The following is a 19,739-nucleotide window of genomic DNA, read 5'->3' on the forward strand; positions in this document are numbered from 1 at the left end:
CCCTTAAAAGGTATATAAACTACAATTTATACTGTCTTAGTTAGACTTGGACGACTACAGCCTTGCAACAGCAAAGTGCTCAATAAAGCGAAACTTCTGCTTGAAAGATATCCCAACGTTTCTTGGTCTCTGAAGAAAAAGTTTCCAGCAATATATATATATATATATATATATATATATATATATATATATATATATATATATATATATATATATATATATATATAGGGCTGATAAGATTTATCTTTCAATACTGTTGAATATTCATGTATTCCCAAAGGTGAAGAAATTTTTTCTAACAAGCCCGAGGAATTAGTCCAGGAGAAACTATTGAGATGGAGATTGAGGAAGAACCCTGCAGAACGAAAGATGAAGATACAGAGGAACAAATAGGTTGGTGTTTTCCTTCATTCTCTTTAATGACTGATGAGGAACATTAAGATGAAAACTGACATATAACAATACATCTAAAACCAGATACTTCAATATTAAACTAGATTTTTGCTAAATTGAGGCTCAATATTTCTTTAGATCCCATTTGCTTTCTTTAATTAAATTTTGATTAAACCTTTCTATGGATTACTTTTATTTCAATCTTGAATTTTCTAATGTAATATGTTTGTTTTAGATCTGATGGAACAAAGTGAAGTGGAGAAGAAACGCCATCAGTTTCAGAAACCTCAACAAAACACTCAAAGAAGAGAGAAATGTTCTTGCATCTGCTCTCAGTGTGGAAAGAGCTTCACAACTAAACCAGGCTTGAAGATGCACATGAGAATCCACACCGGAGAGAAACCCTTCACATGCCATCAGTGTGGAAAGAGCTTCACATGGGCAAAAAGTCTCAAAACTCATTTGCTGATTCACTCAGGAAAAAGATCATTCTGCTGTGATCAGTGTGACAAGACATTTATTTTATCAGATCACCTGAAAAGACACATGAAAATTCATGCAGATGTGAAGCCTCACGTGTGTTCTGTTTGTGGAAAGAGTTTTTTACGACTGGATTAAACAGTCACCTGAAAATACACAACAGTGTGAAACCTTATTTGTGCTTTGACTGTGGAAAGACCTTTATTTCACCCAACAAATTAAAAATCCACCAGAGAGTTCATACTGGAGAGAAACCGTACAAGTGCTCACACTGTGGAAAGAGTTTCTCTCAGTCAGGAACCTTGAAAGATCATGAGAGAGTTCATACTGAAGAGAAGCCGCACCAGTGCTCTTCATGTGGGAAGAGTTTCAGCCAATCATCTGGTCTACAGATTCATAATAAAAAGCATTGTCCAAAGTTATCTAAGTGAGCAAAGTTCACAGTCAGATCCATCACTTAAAATAGTCTGATATTCTGAAAAATCAAATGGTGTAATTTCTTGCAGCTTATCGAATCGTGTCTATAGCCAGCAACTAATATTGTTTTTAATTTATGTTATAACCTTGTTCTTATTGAGTGATTTATACATTTATTTCAGTTCAAATGGTTTAAACATTGTATTCATGGTTATTTACCTCTACAGTGATAAATCAATATTTTAAAATAAAAATGTTTTGACTAGATGTTTTTCCAATTTACTTTCTTTCAAAATATGGCTTTTGACATAAATATCCACACCACTGAGATCAGAAAACTGAACAGTGTCTGTGGAAGTGCAGTGAATAAAATACCTGTTTTACAGCTGCCATCTAGTGGTTAAAATATGAACTAACACTAAAATAAATTAAGCTTTTAACGACATGGACTTTGATCAACAATATGGTAAAAGTCAAACGAAAATAAAGTCTTTAAATAGAATTCATATTTGGAAAGAATTTGTCTTCTTTAGAAACGTCATCATTGTTTTGGCACTGACAAAAGGGAACACATAATCCATTATTTTTGGGAAATATAAACAAAATGTGAGTACAGTTATGCAAATCATTAGTATTTTAGTATGTTTTAGTGTTTTAATTATGTGAGTTTAAATTCTGTAGTGTAATGTACCGCTACCAAAACACTACTGTCACTAAATGTGCAGTCACGACCGAAACATGGGATGTTTTGTCAAAAATAAGTATATTGAATTATCAACTAAGATGTTATTATAGTGTTAGGTTCAATGTATATTAAAACTAACGAATTTGAAATCAGTATGATAAACATTGTCTTATAAAAAGAAAGATAGAATTTAAAATACAACAAATCTCATAAATTACACTTGACATATTGTTTAAATTGCAGTTGTTATGGATTTGCCAGTGAAAACTTTTTTTAATAAAATAGCAAAAAATTAGGGGTGTAACGATTCACTCGTTTTCTCGATGCATCGATTACAAATCCTGACGATGCATATGCATCGATCTTGAAACATGTATTTTGAATCGTGAATCGTTTATTTCGGTCAATAATCGATTTAAAATGCTAAGAATCGAATAATTTGCGATTCTATGGCGATTCAGTGCTTTACAATATGTAAACATTAACAAAAGGCAAGTAAATTGACCAGGGTTACATTTTAGACACACACATACCTCTGAAGGGATAGAAAAGTCCTCAGGACTTGGTACCGCATTACTCGCAAGACGTAATGCATTGGTCATGGACAAGGCCGAAGTCCACCATTCTCCAGTTCTCGAAGCTCTCTCGGGTAAAATGTTTGCGGCACACGTATTAGATGTGTCCGTGGTTGATGGCCAACCAACCGCCCGGAGCCAGAGTCTAGCCCTGGCAGCATCACGGGGAAATATATTCAACCCACTTTGACTTTTGTACCACGAAAATATACACTTGCGTCCCATGATTGTCTCTCTCCTTTACTACGCGATATCACAGTTTGACATTTCTGTGGAAAGATCCACGTGGTGTCATAAATAATTAAGAGACAGTGTCTTCTCATAGGATATAAAAACTCTGTCTCATTAATAATTATGAGAGACTGATGAGTCATCAACGCACTACACTGTGCTCTGCCACGTCACAGCCTGCAATGAAGATTTTAAACCCGGAAGACGAAAATAGCGGGGGGAAACTAAAATTTAACCATTTTCACCCTACTGTTAAATCTAACAGATCCTAACATTGTCTTCAATGGTGTTCAACACACATACCTCTGTTAAAATCTCAGAAAATTTGGTTTAGGGTTTCATGACCCTTTAAGATTTGTATCAGTAGAAAACCAGTAGTATTTTCAAATTACCGTGCTTCCCCCCCTCATATCCCCCTGATATGAGAGATTTATGTTTTTTTAGTCTGGGAAAAATCCTCCGATGACGCAAAAATCTTAATTTTGCGTCATCGGAGGATTTTTGGGCCAGAGGCTTAAAACTACAGCCAGTACTAGTAGCTAGTTCCGCATGTTTTCACCACGCCCATATGGGGCGGGATCTCACTCACAGAAAGTAAGATAGTGTCAGCCATCTTTCTATAGAAGCTAAGCTAACAGGCTCTTGCTCTGTGTAGAAAGTTTTTATAGTAGTCTAATCACGATTTACGAGTTTTGAAGTTGAAATGGCAGAAGGGGATTTCGAAGATCTGTTGCGCGAATCTGATGCTTGCGGCTAGTCTACCTGTACAAGTCGCAATACAGCGATGAACAGTTGCGGGTGTGACGATCCTCTATGTATCAGTCTCGTTGTGTATGTGGAACATCTGCACAAGGGGAGACCAAAGCGAATCAGGAATGGCATGACATCGCAGACAGAGAATAGAACAGCCCACAGCAGTTATCAAAAGTTCTGCTCTTTTTTATTAAACTGGTTCAAATGTGATCATATAGTAGAATGATTCTTCTTTTTTTTAACAAAAGTACAAATATACATGTTTCACAATTCTTTGTCTTTTCCACAGTAAAATGTAAAATAAAATAAAATAAATAAAATCTCCAGCTTCTAAAACATTTCTGCTATATGAAAACACAGTATATAAAACAGCAAATTGTTTTCAACAGAAATATTGCTCTTATAACATACATTGTTCACACAACAAAAATAAACTATAAAAATTCTATATATTACCTGCATAGGGGGAAACCAAAACGAATCAGGAATGGCATGACATCGCAGACAGAGAATAGAACAGCCCTACACAACACACGGTAAATCAGACGGAGGAATAGCATTAGCAGCAGCCATGCAACATATGCTACATTTAACATTCAACTCTAAAACTAATGACTCACTCGAGGTCAAACAAACAGCATTCATCTCTTAGTTACATCATAACAAAAATACAGTGAAATAAAACATTGTGTAGTGAGATTTTAAGCACTTAGGCTATAATTGTCTCTGCAGCGTTTAACATTCGACTTACCACAGCAATTATCAAAAGTTCTGCTGTGGATTACACAGAATTCGCTATTTTTAGCACAGTGGCGCAATACCAAGTGACGCCAGCAGATGGCGCCGTCCCCATTTATGCAGGAATTTAACAACTATATACAACCCGTTACATACACCCCCCTAAATTTCTGCTAAATCATGGGGCGCATCCAAAACAGCCAAAACAGAAGAAAGAAGGGAAAGAGAAAAAAAAATTAATTACATTGAGTGTTACTGCCTTATAGTCAGTTACAAAACTCCTCCTACAGAGATATGCAAGGATAGGGTGGTACCAATACCTAAACCTTAACATAGACACAAGAGATGCCGTTTACACCTCTCCCAATTGACATAGCTCAAAAACTCCAGAGAAAAATGGAGTATCTGTCTACACTCAGGAACAGAATTACTCAAAAGGCACATTATAAAGTCTCAGGCTACACTGCAAAAACATGTCTCATAAGAGTAACAAAGGAACTAACTGAAGATCTTGAATCTTCCACAACCTGGTCATTCAGCTCACAAATTAATCTCTTTGGAGGTTTAATGGTCCTACCAATCCTAGTCATAGGCATGCCTTGCCTTGGCTGGTTAATTACAGGCTCAACTGATTCTGAGTCTACACTACTGGGAACATGTGAGTGTGCATCAGCTGGCGAGTCTGTGGGGAGCTGTATGGGGTGACTGTGGGCAGACTGATCATCTAGAAATGAGGACTGGCTCACATCCCTGTCCCGGCCAGTACATCCATGACTGTCGTCGACAACATCATCCACATGAGTATTTTCTACTGTGTTAGATGAACTGGGTAACTCGACAACAACCTCATCAAGTCCAACATTATTTCCAGATTGCAAAATCCACTGCAATGTTTTTTCACCACTGTCAAGTTGGTCATGAGGCAAAGCATCACCATGATCACTTCCAGCTCCATCTGACAGGGAATCAGACAACAGGTCAACTTCATCGTCTCTCAACAGGAAACTAACAGGAAGGAGCAAGTTCCGATGAACTGTTTTTTCTTTGCCAGTGACTGTGTCCTTCACACGGTAGACATTGATTGCGGATCTTACTGACAACACTTCGTAAGGAATTGACTCCCATTTGTCTGCAACATTCCGTTTTCCTCTCTCGCCTCTGTTTGCCAACAAAACCCTGTCACCAACAGTCAATGGAGAGCCTTTTACCTTGCGGTCGTAGAGCTTAGCATGACGAGCCTGTTCGGCTGAACTGTGACTCTGAGCAACCTGTGCTGCCTCACTCAGGTCTCTTTTGAGATGGGACACGAACTCTGAATGAGTAATGACAAGATCATTCCTTAGAACATGTTGAAACATTACATCAATTGGAAGTCTGGGAATCCTCCCAAACATGAGGTAAAATGGTGCAAAGCCGGATGTTTCGTGGACAGTGCAGTTATAACAGAAAGTCAGCATTATGACATACAACATTATGTCTTTTAAAAAGAAAGATTGGTTTCAAAATACAACAAATCTTATAAATTACACTTGAAATATTGTGAAAATTTCAATTGTTATTGATTTACCTCTGATTTCCTTTTTTTTAAATAAAATAGCAAAACAATTGTTTACAAGATATATGTTTACAAAATCTTAATAGGTCAGTATAAACCTTCTTTTTAAATTATTTATCATTGTGTTTCGGTATTTAGGGAGAGGAAAATATTCCAATTTTTTTTTCTGAAAATACAATATGAGAATTACCTGCATAATTACTAGAAATGTGTACCTTGTATATTATACAATTTGCATACAAACAAAATAAAAAATAAATTACAAATTGTATTCTCTTCTCACTCCAGCACAGTAGATGGCAGAGTGTTTAATCACAACCCGCCATTAATCCAACAATAGATGAAGACGACTGTAAGTGTTCCCTCAGCTACTTGAGATATTGGTGAAATCTTCAGCTGGAGTCTATTGTGAGTTAGTCTTTATGTTGTAACAAATCATACTTATTTATAACTGTTGTGTGCAGTAGCCTGGAGAAAAGTGGTGATGATGGGAGAAACTTAGCTTTATGTACTCTGAATAAACTCACGAAATGTTATAATACCTGTTAATGCAAGGGAATGCAATATGTTTGTCTGCTTACTTGGAGTGATGTTTGAACCAGAGATACACTTGAATCTGTGAATGTGCAGAGTGAAGCATCTTAGGAACAGCTGAACAAGGCTTTTGGGTCCTAGAGGTCAGGGGGCAGCTAAATTCAGGGCTCCACTGTCAGTTAGTGACAATAAAGAGCACATGCAGTAAGTGCATTCCTTATTTGGCAGCCTGCCCCAAGAAAAGACACAGCCTGTAACCTTGGAAAAAGTTACAAAGATTGCTCAGCTCTTCCTGACTGTCGTCTCACTCCTGTCACAGCTTAACCTCTGAGTCCTTCTTGCAAGAATAAATACTTTTATAACAGACAGTTCGGTTTCAGAGTGTCTCTTACGTATTGATATGATGGTTTGTTAATTTTTGCCACAACATGATCATCTGCTAAATGAGTAACAACAACCACAATTCACTCCTTCAGTCAGTGAAGCTCCCACAGCCGTTCATGAGAGTTTAAATGCTGGGAATATTCCCATCTTCCCACAGGAGAAGAAGAAGCAAGCAGGAGGAATTACTCCAGGAGAAACTACGGACATACTATTGTAAATATGGAGATTAAGGAAGAACCCTGCAGAATAAAAGATGAAAATACAGAGGAACAAACAGGTTGGTGTCTATTCTTGATACCAGTTTAAGACTACAAATCATAATTTGCAAAATTATAGGAGCTGTAAAATAACATTAACTAGGAACAGATATGAAAATACAAGATCAGATTGGGAAAATGCATTTATAGTCACACAGAAGTTGTATTGTAAATGCATTTCTTGTATTCTCATGTCTTATAGTTTGTTATTTTAAGATGAGTTAGGGGAAATGTATCTTTCTGTGTTAAAGTAGTTGCCAAGATTTTATTACATATTATAATTGCAGAAGTGCTTTTAGCACCTGATAAATAAACTCAAATAAAATACCTGAGCATGGTTGCTTTCTTTTATTCAATCTTGAATTGTCTAATGTAATATGTTTGTTTTAGGTCTGATGGAACAAAGTGAAGTGGAGGAGAGACGCCATCAGTTTCAGAAACCTCAAATAAACACTCAAAGAAGAGGAGAGAAATGTTCTTGCATCTGCTCTCAGTGTGGAAAGAGCTTCAAAACTAAATCAAGCTTGAAGAACCACATGAGAATCCACAGCGGAGAAAAACCCTTCACATGCCATCAGTGTGGAAAGAGCTTCACATGGGCAAGAAGTCTCCAAAACATTTGCTGTTTCACTAGGGAAAAAGATCATTCTGCTGTGATCAGTGTGACAAGACATTTTTTTTGGCTGACTGTCACGGTTGGTAAATCCTATGTCTTCTTCTTGTCTCGTGTCTCTGTTGTTGTATGTGTGTGCGCTGATCAGAGGGGCGTGGCCGCTCATCAGCGCTCGTTCAGCAATCACTCATTACCTCATCACCAGCTGCAGTCTATCCATTCCTGTGTATATATCTCAACAACTTCTCATCTCCATTGTCAGATCATTGTTTTGTGATGTCCGGTTGTGTTGATCCCTCTGCGTTCCAGTCCCATGCCTTCGTTGTTCCTGTTCGTGTTCCTGTGGTCGTTATCTGGATTCGTCTTGTTTGTTCAGCACACTCCGTCACCTCACTCACCGGATTCATCTGACCATTGGAGTCCCTGCGCCGCTAGCCTGTTACCACTGGACTCTTTCTTGCTTCATCATTGCTTTATAATAAATACTGAGTTTTTACTTGCATCTTGCTTCCGAGTTTCTATCATTACAGAACGATCTGACCCAAATGGAAGCAGCGAGTAACCCGTCAGAAAGTCTGGAAGACTTTCTGAACAACAGCAGACTTCGGATGGATAACCAAGAAAAGAACCTCAACGATACAGCTCGCGCTGTTCAGGCTTTAGTGGCGCAGGTGTCCGGGCTCACCCAGCAAATCCAACTTCTGCGAGCTCCCACTTCGCCGCCTGCACCGCCGATTCCCCAACCACCACCAGCGGACCCCTCCCAGTCGGAGCCCCGTCTACCGGCTCCGGAGCCGTATTCAGGTGAACCTAACTTTTGTCGAGCCTTCTTAACACGATGCTCAATGCATTTTTCTCTCCAGCCCCGAACCTTCCGTGAGGAATGAACCAAGGTCGCTTTTGTCTTGACGTTACTGACTGGGAGAGCGGCACTATGGGGAACGGCGGTGTGGGAGAACCAGGACGAATGCTGCGCCTCGTTCCAAGCGCTCTCCGCCGAAATGAAACGAGTCTTTGACCGCGCTGTGGCCGGTAGAGAAGCAGCCAGAGTGTTAGCCGACCTGCGTCAAGGAAGGAGATCCGTAGCGGATTTTTCTATCGAGTTCCGGACCCTGGCGGCGGAGAACCAATGGAACGAGGAGGCGCAGTGGGACATGTTCCTGCATGGGCTGGCTGACCACGTCCAGAAGGAGATATACGCCATGGACCTTCCCACCAAGCTCAACGACCTAATCGCTTTGGCGCTTAGAGTGGACGCACGGCTGTCCAGAGTGGAACAGCGAGCACAGCTCAACCGCCCTTCGGGAGGATTTGAAGGCCAACGTTCTGGAGGCGGGGACGCGGTCAGCCCCGTCTACGATCCCGAGCCCATGCAGGTGGGTCGAGCCCGGCTTTCCCGGGAGGAGAAGGAAAGGCGGAGATCCCAGGGCCTCTGCATGTACTGTGGAGGAGCTGGACACTTCGCCTACAACTGTCCTTTAAAAGGCCCAGCCCGACAGTAAGTATGAGGCTACTGTCGGGTGGGATCTCCGCCGAGAAGACCTCATCAACATCGACTCTCCTTCCGGTTAGACTCCGATGGTCCAACCACCGTCACGACTGTTACGCACTTCTGGACTCGGGCGCCGAAGGTAACTTCATGGACCACACCTTTGCACTCAACCACCAAGTTCCCCTCAAACCCCTCACCCATCAGATTGCAGTACACGCCCTCAATGGCCAAGAACTCCCCACTATATCTCTGGTCACAGAAGACATCACCCTCAACACGTCAGGCAACCATTCAGAAACCATCTCCTTTTATATCCTGGACACTCCGCTTGCACCCATTGTTCTTGGCCCCCCATGGCTCACTCATCACAACCCCAAAATAGACAGGCAGCTCAAATCAGTAGTGGCGTGGAGCAGTTTTTGTCATAAGTCCTGTCTTGTGTCTGCCTGTCCGTCTGTTTCTGTTCATGTGCTGCAGGAGGAGACAGTGGATTTATCTAACGTGCCCACGGAGTATCGGGACATGAAGGAGGTGTTCAGTAAGTCTCGGGCTGATTCTCTTCCTCCACATCGTCCCTATGACCTTGCTATAGAGTTATTGCCAGGTACGTCTCCGCCTAAGGGCAAATTATATTCACTCTCTGTCCCAGAGAGAGAGGTCATGGAGAAATACATTTCTGATTCTCTAGCAACGGGATTCATCCGCCCTTCCTCTTCTCCAGCGGGGGCGGGGTTCTTTTTTGTGGGGAAGAAAGATGGATCGTTGCGACCTTGTATTGATTACCGGGGGTTGAACAACATCACGGTAAAGAATACTTATCCTTTGCCGTTGATGTCTTCAGCCTTCGAGATGTTGCAAGGAGCATCTATCTTCACGAAATTGGATTTAAGAAATGCATATCATTTGGTCCGCATCAGGGAGGGGGATGAGTGGAAAACCGCTTTTAACACCCCTAGGGGGCACTTTGAATATTTGGTTATGCCGTTCGGCCTTTCCAACTCCCCAGCGGTCTTCCAAGCACTTGTCAATGACGTTTTGCGAGACATGGTCGATCAATTCATATATGTCTACCTGGATGATATATTGATTTTTTCATCGTCTCTCCAGGAACACGTGCAACACGTCCGACAAGTGCTTCAGAGGTTGCTAGAGAATGGGCTTTTTGTCAAGGCGGAGAAATGCGTGTTTCATGCACAGTCTGTTCCTTTTCTAGGTCACATCATCTCGGTTGAGGGAATGCGCATGGATCCTGACAAAGTTAAGGCTGTGGTAAATTGGCCAAGTCCAGATTCCCGTAAGGCTCTATTGAGGTTTCTGGGGTTTGCTAATTTTTACCGGCGTTTTATTCGCAATTTCAGCCGACTAGCCGCGCCTCTGACCGCCTTGACCTCCCCCAGAACGACGTTCAGGTGGTCAAACGCAGCAGAAGCTGCACTTGCCAAACTGAAGGGTTGCTTTGTTTCAGCCCCCATCCTGATAACCCCTGATCCATCACGTCAGTTCGTGGTGGAGGTCGATGCGTCAGAGGTGGGGGTAGGTGCAGTGTTATCCCAGCGCTCTCCTTCAGACGACAAGATGCACCCTTGCGCGTTTTTGTCTCATCGTTTATCCCCTGCCGAAAGCAATAATGACATTGGCTACAGAGAGTTGTTGGCGGTCAAGCTAGCATTGGAGGAGTGGCGCCACTGGTTAGAAGGGTCGGGGGTACCTTTTATCGTCTGGACCGATCACAAAAATTTGGAATACATTCGTTCGGCTAAAAGACTTAATTCCAGGCAGGCTCGGTGGGCTCTTTTTTTCGGACGTTTTGACTTTACTCTCTCGTACCGCCCGGGTTCTAAAAACATCAAACCCGATTCTTTATCGCGCATTTTTGACCGTTCCGATCGCCCGTCTACTCCCGAGTGCATTTTACCAGAGACCCTATTTATCTCTACACTCACATGGGAGGTCGAATCGAAGGTCAAGAAGGCCTTAGAAGGGGTAACGCCTCCGACTCGCTGCCCACCGAACCGGTTGTTTGTGCCGGAGAGTTTACGGTCCAGCGTTATTCAGTGGGGACACTGTTCCAATGTGGCTTGTCATCCGGGAGTTAATCGTACTATGTTTTTAGTCAAGCAACGATTCTGGTGGCCTCTCATGGCTCGTGATGTTCACAATTTTGTATTGGCCTTCTCAGTTTGTGCCACGGGTAAAACTTCCAATCGACCTCCAGATGGGTTACTCCAACCGCTGCCGATACCTTCGAGACCCTGGTCCCATATCGCACTAGATTTTATCACCGCCCTCCCACCCTCCCAGGGTCACACGGTAGTTTTGACCGTGGTGGACAGGTTCTCGAAGGCTGCCCACTTTATTCCCTTGCCCAAATTACCTTCAGCCAAGGAGACAGCGTTGATTGTCGTTGATCACGTCTTTCGGATTCATGGCCTCCCGACAGACGTGGTTTCTGACAGGGGACCCCAATTTGTGTCCAAATTTTGGCGAGAGTTTTGTAAACTTCTGGGGGCGACTGTCAGTCTGTCCTCTGGGTTCCATCCCCAGAGCAATGGTCAAACTGAGCGAGCCAACCAGGATTTGGAGCGAACGTTGCGATGTTTAGTGTCCAAGAATCCTTCCTCTTGGAGTCAGCAACTGTCTATGGTGGAGTACGCCGACAACACATTGCCAGTGTCATCCACGGGCCTATCACCATTTGAGTGTAGCGTGGGTTACCAGCCACCTATTTTTCCTAGTCTGGAATCCGAAGTCGCGGTCCCCTCCGCCCACGCCTTCATCCAGAGGTGTCACCGCACTTGGACTAGAGCCCGTGAGACTCTACTCCAAGTGGGGGCGCGCACCAAGGCCAAAGCCGATTGCCACTGGCGGAGTCCTCCCGTGTACGTCGTCGGTTCTAAAGTGTGGCTTTCTACCAAGGACATTCCTCTCCGCTCCGTTTCAAATAAGCTCGCACCTAAATTCATTGGCCCGTTTTCTGTCACCAAAATCATTAGTCCGGTGACAGTCCGCCTGAATCTTCCTCCAGTGTACAGGAGGATTCATCACGTCTTTCATGTATCTAAAATTAAGCCCGTTTTTTTTGCTCGCATTAATCCGCCAGTCCCGGCTCCCCCCCCCCCGCCGCGTCTCGTAGACGGGGAACCCACTTATTCGGTCAATCGTGTTCTGGACTCGAGGCAGAGGGGGCGCGGATTCCAGTACTTGGTGGACTGGGAAGGTTACGGTCCGGAGGAGAGAAGTTGGGTACCGGCTAGAGACATCCTGGATCACTCCCTTATCGATGATTACAATCGGCAGGTAAGGGAGTCTGGGAACGCCAGGAGGCGTTCCTAGGGAAGGGGGTACTGTCACGGTTGGTAAATCCTATGTCTTCTTCTTGTCTCGTGTCTCTGTTGTTGTATGTGTGTGCGCTGATCAGAGGGGCGTGGCCGCTCATCAGCGCTCGTTCAGCAATCACTCATTACCTCATCACCAGCTGCAGTCTATCCATTCCTGTGTATATATCTCATCAACTTCTCATCTCCACTGTCAGATCGTTGTTTTGTGATGTCCGGTTTTGTTGATCCCTCTGCGTTCCAGTCCCGTGCCTTCGTTGTTCCTGTTCGTGTTCCTGTGGTCGTTATCTGGATTCGTCTTGTTTGTTCAGTACTCTCCGTCACCTCACTCACCGGATTCATCTGACCATTGGAGTCCCTGCGCCGCTAGCCTGTTACCACTGGACTCTTTCTTGCTTCATCATTGCTTTATAATAAATACTGAGTTTTTACTTGCATCTTGCTTCCGAGTTTCTATCAGTACACTGACTGCCTGAAAAGACACATGAACATTCATGCAGATGTGAAGCCTCACGTGTGTTCTGTTTGTGGAAAGAGTTTTTTACGACTGGACCAATTAAACAGTCACCTAAAAATACACAACAGTGTGAGACCTTATTTGTGCTTTGACTGTGGAAAGACCTTTATTTCACCCAGCGACTTAAAAACCCACCAGAGAATACATACTGGAGAGAAACCGTACAAGTGCTCACACTGCGGAAAGAGTTTCTCTCGGTCAGGAACCTTGAAAGATCATGAGAGAGTTCATACTGGAGAGAAACCGCACCAGTGCTCTTCATGTGAGAAGAGTTTCAGCCTATTATCTGGTCTACAGACTCATGAGAAAAAGCGTTCTCCAAAGTTGTCTAAGTGAGCAAAGTTTACATTCAGACTATCTATCACTTAAAATAGTCTGATATTCTGAAAAATCAAATGATGTAATTTCTTGCAGCTTAGCATATCGTATGCAAGCCAACATTTATGTTTATGTATGTATTTGGATTATGTATGTATGTATTATGTATTCATGGTTATTTAACCCTACAGTGATAAATCAATATTTAAAAAAAAAATGTTTTGACTAGATGTTTTTCCAATTTAATTTCTTTCAAAATATGCCTTTTGACATAAATATCCACACCACTGAGATCAGAAAACTGAACAGTGTCTGTGGAAGTGCAGTGAATTAAATACAGCTGTTTTACAGCTGCCATCTAGTGGTTAAAATATGAACTAACACTAAAATAAATTAAGCTTTTAACGACATGGACTTTGATCAACAATATGGTAAAAGTCAAATGAAAGTAAAGTCCTTAAATAGAATTCATATTGGGAAAGAATTTGTCTTCTGTGGAAACATGTCATCATTGTTTTGGTAGTGACAAAAGGGAACACATAATCCTTTATTTGGGGAAAAGTTTAACAAAATTTGATTACAGTTATGCAAATCATTAGAATTAAATATGTGAGTTAAAATTCTGTAGTGTAATGTGGCCGCTACCAAAACATTACGGTCACTAAATGTGCAGTCACGAGAAATATCCCAAAATCTCAAAATTGACCAGTGAAAAAAAACAATGTTTTTGCCTGCCGTGTCTCGCCTTAAAATAAAAAAACCTGAAATAATGCTTTTGATTTTGAATGACTATTTGAGCAAAATATTTGTACCTGAATAATTGAGAGTGATTGTACAGTAAGTGTGATGATCATCTGATAATTGAGTAACAACGACCACAATTCACTCCTTCAGTCAGTGAAGCTCCCAAAGCCGTTCATGAGAGTTTAAATGCTAGGAAGATACAGAGGAACAAATAGGTTGGTGTTTTCCTTCATTCTCTTTAATGACTGATGAGGAACATTAAGATGAAATCTGACATATAACAATGCATCTAAAACTAGACACTAGTAGACTCGATTGTAAACTAGATTTGTGCTAAATTAAGGCTCACTTACTGTATATTTCTTTTGTTCTCATTTGTCTTTCTTTAATTGAATTGTGGGAATTTCATTTGTTTATTTTAGACCCGAAGGAAGTGAAAGAAGACAAACCTCATTTCATAAATGAAGATGAAAATGCAGTTGTTTCAAGAAGTTGTTTCAGGAGCTGGTGGAGCAGATATGGAGGGAGTTCAGCGAGACAGAATTGGACTTTTTTGCATCTCAGAAAACATCACATCGTCTGCTCTGGTTCTCCCTCACGATCCAGCTCCTCTTGGCTGAGGCTTTCTCTGTATGCTTTTTCCCCGTCCGATCTGCACCCGGGAGTTCTGGAGTATGTGAACTATGGACCTATTTCTCTCTATGGCTCTCCATGGGAGATTCCCATCAGGAGGGACCTTCTGTCCCAGGCGAAAACTCTTGCCTGGACTTGTGGGTTTAGCCCCGAGGAGGTCCAACTCATGAACTCTGGTCTCTCAACCAAGGTTGTTGAGACCATCCTAACGCTAGAGCGCTCTAGACAAGGAAAATATATGCCTTGAGTTAGAGAAGTTTTCACTTCATGGTACATGAATCATCAGTTAACTGCCCAGTTGGTTCGGTAATGAAGTTTCTTCAGGGTCGCTTTTCTGCTAGGCTATCCGCCTCCTTGCTAAAGTTTTCATGGCGACTAAAGCTGCTCACCACGCACCTTGGATGATGGGTATCTAGGGAGATCTCTGATATCTTGCAAGAGTTGCTATACATGCAAGAGTTCTGAGGCTTTCTCGTTCAGTAGTCTTGCAGGCCTTTTATTACTGTTATCACTGTAAAGCTGCTTTGAAACAATCTGTATTGTGTACAGCACTATATAAATAAAGGTGACTTGCAGCGCTTGCAGTAGAGGGCTCTGGGACAGTGCTTGCAGTAGAGGGCTCTGGGACAGTGCTTGCAGTAGAGGGCTCTGGGACAGTGCTTGCAGTAGAGGGCTCTGGGACAGCGCTTGCAGTAGAGGGCTCTGGGACAGCGCTTGCAGTAGAGGGCTCTGGGACAGTGCTTGCAGTAGAGGGCTCTGGGACAGTGCTTGCAGTAGAGGGCTCTGGGACAGCGCTTGCAGTAGAGGGCTCTGGGACAGCGCTTGCAGTAGAGGGCTCTGGGACAGCGCTTGCAGTAGAGGGCTCTGGGACAGCGCTTGCAGTAGAGGGCTCTGGGACAGTGCTTGCAGTAGAGGGCTCTGGGACAGAGCTTGCAGTAGAGGGCTCTGGGACAGCGCTTGTAGTAGAGGGCTCGGGGACAGCGCTTGCAGCAGCGGGCTCGGGGACAGCGCTTGCAGCAGAGGGCTCGGGGACAGCGCTTGCAGCAGTGGGCTCGGGGACAGCGCTTGCAGCAGCGGGCTCGGGGACAGCGCTTGCAGCAGAGGGCTCGGGGACAGCGCTTGCAGCAGTGGACTCGGGGACAGCGCTTGCAGCAGCGGGTTCTGGACCAAGCAGAAACGAAGGACGAGAGGCTCCCTTCCTCTTCTTCTTCTTCCTAGGTCGTGATGCAGACGCAGTTGGCGGACTGGTGAGTGGTTGGGGAACCATGGTGGGATCTGTGTCTGGGGTTGGAGAATCAGTCTCTAGGATGGCTGATTCCGTCATGGAGGACTCTGGTGCTGACTCCCAAGAGGTCCGTCTCCCTCGCTTGCCGAGTAGACCTTCGGGTCCGGATGATGTCTCGGGAGTGGAAGTGGGACCAGCTTGATTCCTCTGGGAAACAACACCTAGGACACGACCCTCCGGAATCACTGGCAGCTTGACTGGTGGTGATGACAAGATGGACCCCCGTGACTCTCTCCTCGATAAACAATCCACCATATCAGCAAACGAATGGCAAACCAGCCTCTCCCGTTCAGCCAGGGGTGGAGGAGAGTTGAGACCCGCAATGAGGTAGCGGTTTAGGAGGACATCCGGCAGGAAAAACCTCCTCTCGTTGGCGACCCGGCCATACTCCCTCAATGATAGCTCTCCCTGGGAGGGAATCGGGAGTTTGCTCCTCTTAGAGTCAGCAATGGACCTGTGCCACCAATCCTTAAGATCATCAGGGTTATGCTTGACATCAGAGGACGTAATGTCATTTATTTATCCTGGAGGGAGTCTTTGTTAAATCATAATAAGCCATGAACCAAGCCAATCAGCAACAAGGTGAATCACAACACTACCAACTTTGATTTGCAGCAATAAAAAGTACTTGAAAATAAATTAAAATATTTAAGTATTTTGAAAGTGTAGGGAGACCAACTCTTTTCAGTACATTCACTCAAATTCTGCTGTTCAGAAGCAAATATTATCAATTAAGAACCTTTAAAGCTCACAAGGGCTGTCTTTAAAAGCACATAAATTCAATACCTCTTCTATACCTACCCCAATTAAAATGTTAAACAACAAATTAATGTTATCTAATTAATGCAAGGCTAGGTATAGGGACTGTGTTTTTATAGGGAGTGTTTATATCATTATGTTTATTTATTGTTTATTGATCTAACATATTGTCAATATAAACACACCTTGCGTTCAAGACAAATTTCCTCTAGGGGATAATAAAGTGGTTTAATTTCATTACAATAAAATACCTGTTTTATAGCTGTCATCTACTGGCCTCTTTGATAAACCGTATCTCATGTAAGAGCAACACAAAAATCAACTACTAGTTGTGGTCATAAGTTTACATATCCTTTGCAGAATTTGCAAAATGTTTATAACTTATGTTATAACTTAATTTTAATAAAAAGGGATAAATAGTAATTTTGTTTTGTATTTAGTATTTTTCTTAAGAACAGTGGGTAGTTTAACTGCTCAGGTCAAACAAGGGCCTCGTGAATAACTAAAGAGTCGTTGATCCTCCAGGTAACTACTTTGAAAACATGCTAATTGCGAGTGATTGTAAGTGTGATGATCATCTGCTAAATGAGCAACAACGACCACAATTCACTCCTTCAGTCAGTGAAGCTCCCACAGCCGTTCATGAGGATTTAAATGCTGGGAATATTACCATCTTCCCACAGGAGAAGAAGAAGCAAGCAGGAGGAATTACTCCAGGAGAAGCTACTGACATACTATTGTAAAGATGGAGATTAAGGAAGAACCCTGCAGAATAAAAGATGAAGATACAGAGGAACAAACAGGTTGGCGTCTATTCTTGATACCAGTTTAAGACATCAGTTTAAATCATCAAAATTGCAAAATTATAGGAGCTGTAAAATAACATTAACTAGGAACAGATATGAAAATACAAGAATAGTTTGGGAAAATGCATTTATAGTCACACAGAAATTGTATTGTAAATGTATTTCTTGTATTTTCATGTCTTATAGTTTGTTATTTTAAGATGAGATAGGGGAAATGTATCTTTCTGTGTTAAAGTAGTTGCCAAGATTTTATGACATATTATAATTGCAGAAGTGCTTTTAGCACCTGATAGATAAACTCAAATAAAATACCTGAGCATGGTTGCTTTCTTTTATTCAATATTGAATTGTCTAATTTAACATGTTTTAGGTCTGATGGAACAACGTGAAGTGGGGGAGAAACGCCATCAGTTTCAGAAACCTCAACAAAACACTCAAAGAGGAGAGAAATTTTCTTGCATCTGCTCTCAGTGTGGAAAGAGCTTCACAACTAAACCAGGCTTGAAGATGCACATGAGAATCCACACCGGAGAGAAACCCTTCACATGCCATCAGTGTGGAAAGAGCTTCACATGGGCAGATAGTCTCCAAAAACATCTGCTGATTCACTCAGGAAAAAGATCATTCTGCTGTGATCAGTGTGACAAGACATTTGTTTTGGCAGATCACCTGAAAAGACACATGAACATTCATGCAGATGTGAAGCCTCACGTGTGTTCTGTTTGTGGAAAGAGTTTTTTACGACTGGAGCTATTAAACAGTCACTTAAAAATACACAACAGTGTGAGACCTTATTTGTGCTTTGACTGTGGGAAGACCTTTATTTCACCCAGCGAATTAAAAAGACACCAGAGAGTTCATACTGGAGAGAAACCGTACAAGTGCTCACACTGTGGAAAGAGTTTCTCTCTGTCAGGTTCCTTGAAAGATCATGAGAGAGTTCATACTGGAGAGAAACCGCACCAGTGCTCTTCATGTGGGAAGAGTTTCAGCCGATCATCTAGTCTACGGACTCATAAGAAAAAGCATTGTCCAAATTTGTCTAAGTGAGCAAAGTTCACAGTCAGGCCTTGTCCACATGGACACGGGTATTTTTATAACCGTGACTTTTTTTACGCGGTTCGGCCGTTCGTCCACACGGAAACGCTGGATCAGGTCACTGAAACCGAACATTTTTGAAAACCTTTGCCAGGGTGAGGATTTTCAGAAACGCTGGTTGCAATGTTGTCATGTAGACAGTAAAACCGGGGTTTTTACCTTGCGACGTCAGAGTGTGTGCCGTTATCCGCTGTGTTTGACGGCACATTGTGTGCCGCTGACGACTTCTGATTAGCCAACGTGGCTTCACGGTTAGGGTTAAATCGCCACCTGCTGGTGTGGCATGCTCTTGACAGCATTTGATAGCGTGTTTTTGTGTTTTCATGTAGACAGAGATTTTTTTTTAAAACGCATGAGGAAAAACTCCGGTTATAAAAATAGCCGTGTCCGTGTGGACTAGGCCTCAGGCTATAACATAAAATAGTCTGATATTCTGATAAATCAAATGATGTAATATCTTGCAGCTTAGCACGTATAGCCAGCAAATAATATTTTTTTTTAGTTTATGTTATAACCTTGTTCTTATGGAGTCACTTAATACATTTCTTTCAGTTCAAAGGGTTTCAACATTGTATTCATGGTTATTTAACCCTACAGTGATAAATCAATATTTTAAAATACAAATGTTTTGACTCAATGTTTTTCCAATTGATTTTCTTTCAAAATATGGCTTTTGACATAAATATCCACACCACTGAGATCAGAAAACTGAACAGTGTCTGTGGAAGTGCAGTGAATAAAATACCTGTTTTACAGCTGCCATCTAGTGGTTAAAATATGAACTAACACTAAAATGAATTAAGCTTTTAATGACATGGACTTTGACCAACAACAATATGGTAAAAGGCAAATGAAAATAAAGTCCTTAAATAGAATTCAATGTTGGAAAGAATTTGTGTGTAGTTTTGATACTCAGAATAAAATGCGAAAGAAGACAAACCTCATTTCATAAATGAAGATGAAAATGCAGTTGTTTCAAGAACTGAAAAGACTTTCAGACAAAAACGAGCTGGAAAAACTGAAGTCAAAGAATTTTCACCTGCGCTCGTGATTTACGCACCTGATTCACCTCATCAGCTCTTTATCACATATATCCCCATGTGATAATGAGCTGATGAGTTGAATCAGGTGTGTTTG

The 19,739-nt window shown here is 42.2% G+C and overlaps 1 protein-coding gene and 1 pseudogene across 2 annotated transcripts in view; both read left to right on the top strand.

Moving 5' to 3' along the window:
- The first annotated feature begins 280 nt into the window (after positions 1–280).
- On the top strand, positions 281–1,555 carry LOC143741197 (uncharacterized; annotated as a pseudogene). The gene is made up of 2 exons (XR_013204957.1): positions 281–393; positions 629–1,555. The product of XR_013204957.1 is annotated as an uncharacterized LOC143741197 (transcript).
- Positions 1,556–6,126: 4,571 nt separating this feature from the next.
- The window catches only part of LOC143741188 (uncharacterized), a 297,332-nt gene continuing 283,719 nt past the window's right edge, over positions 6,127–19,739 (top strand). Inside the window, exon 1 of the mRNA XM_077233632.1 lies at positions 6,127–6,235. The gene's annotated coding sequence lies outside the window, so the exon portion shown is untranslated. The remainder of the gene's footprint in view (positions 6,236–19,739) is intronic.

The sequence above is a fragment of the Siphateles boraxobius genome, unplaced genomic scaffold (assembly GCF_051911475.1).
Source record: "Siphateles boraxobius isolate OS27281-9 unplaced genomic scaffold, OSU_SipBor_1 18, whole genome shotgun sequence".
In the NCBI taxonomy this organism is placed as follows: Eukaryota; Metazoa; Chordata; class Actinopteri; order Cypriniformes; family Leuciscidae; genus Siphateles; species Siphateles boraxobius.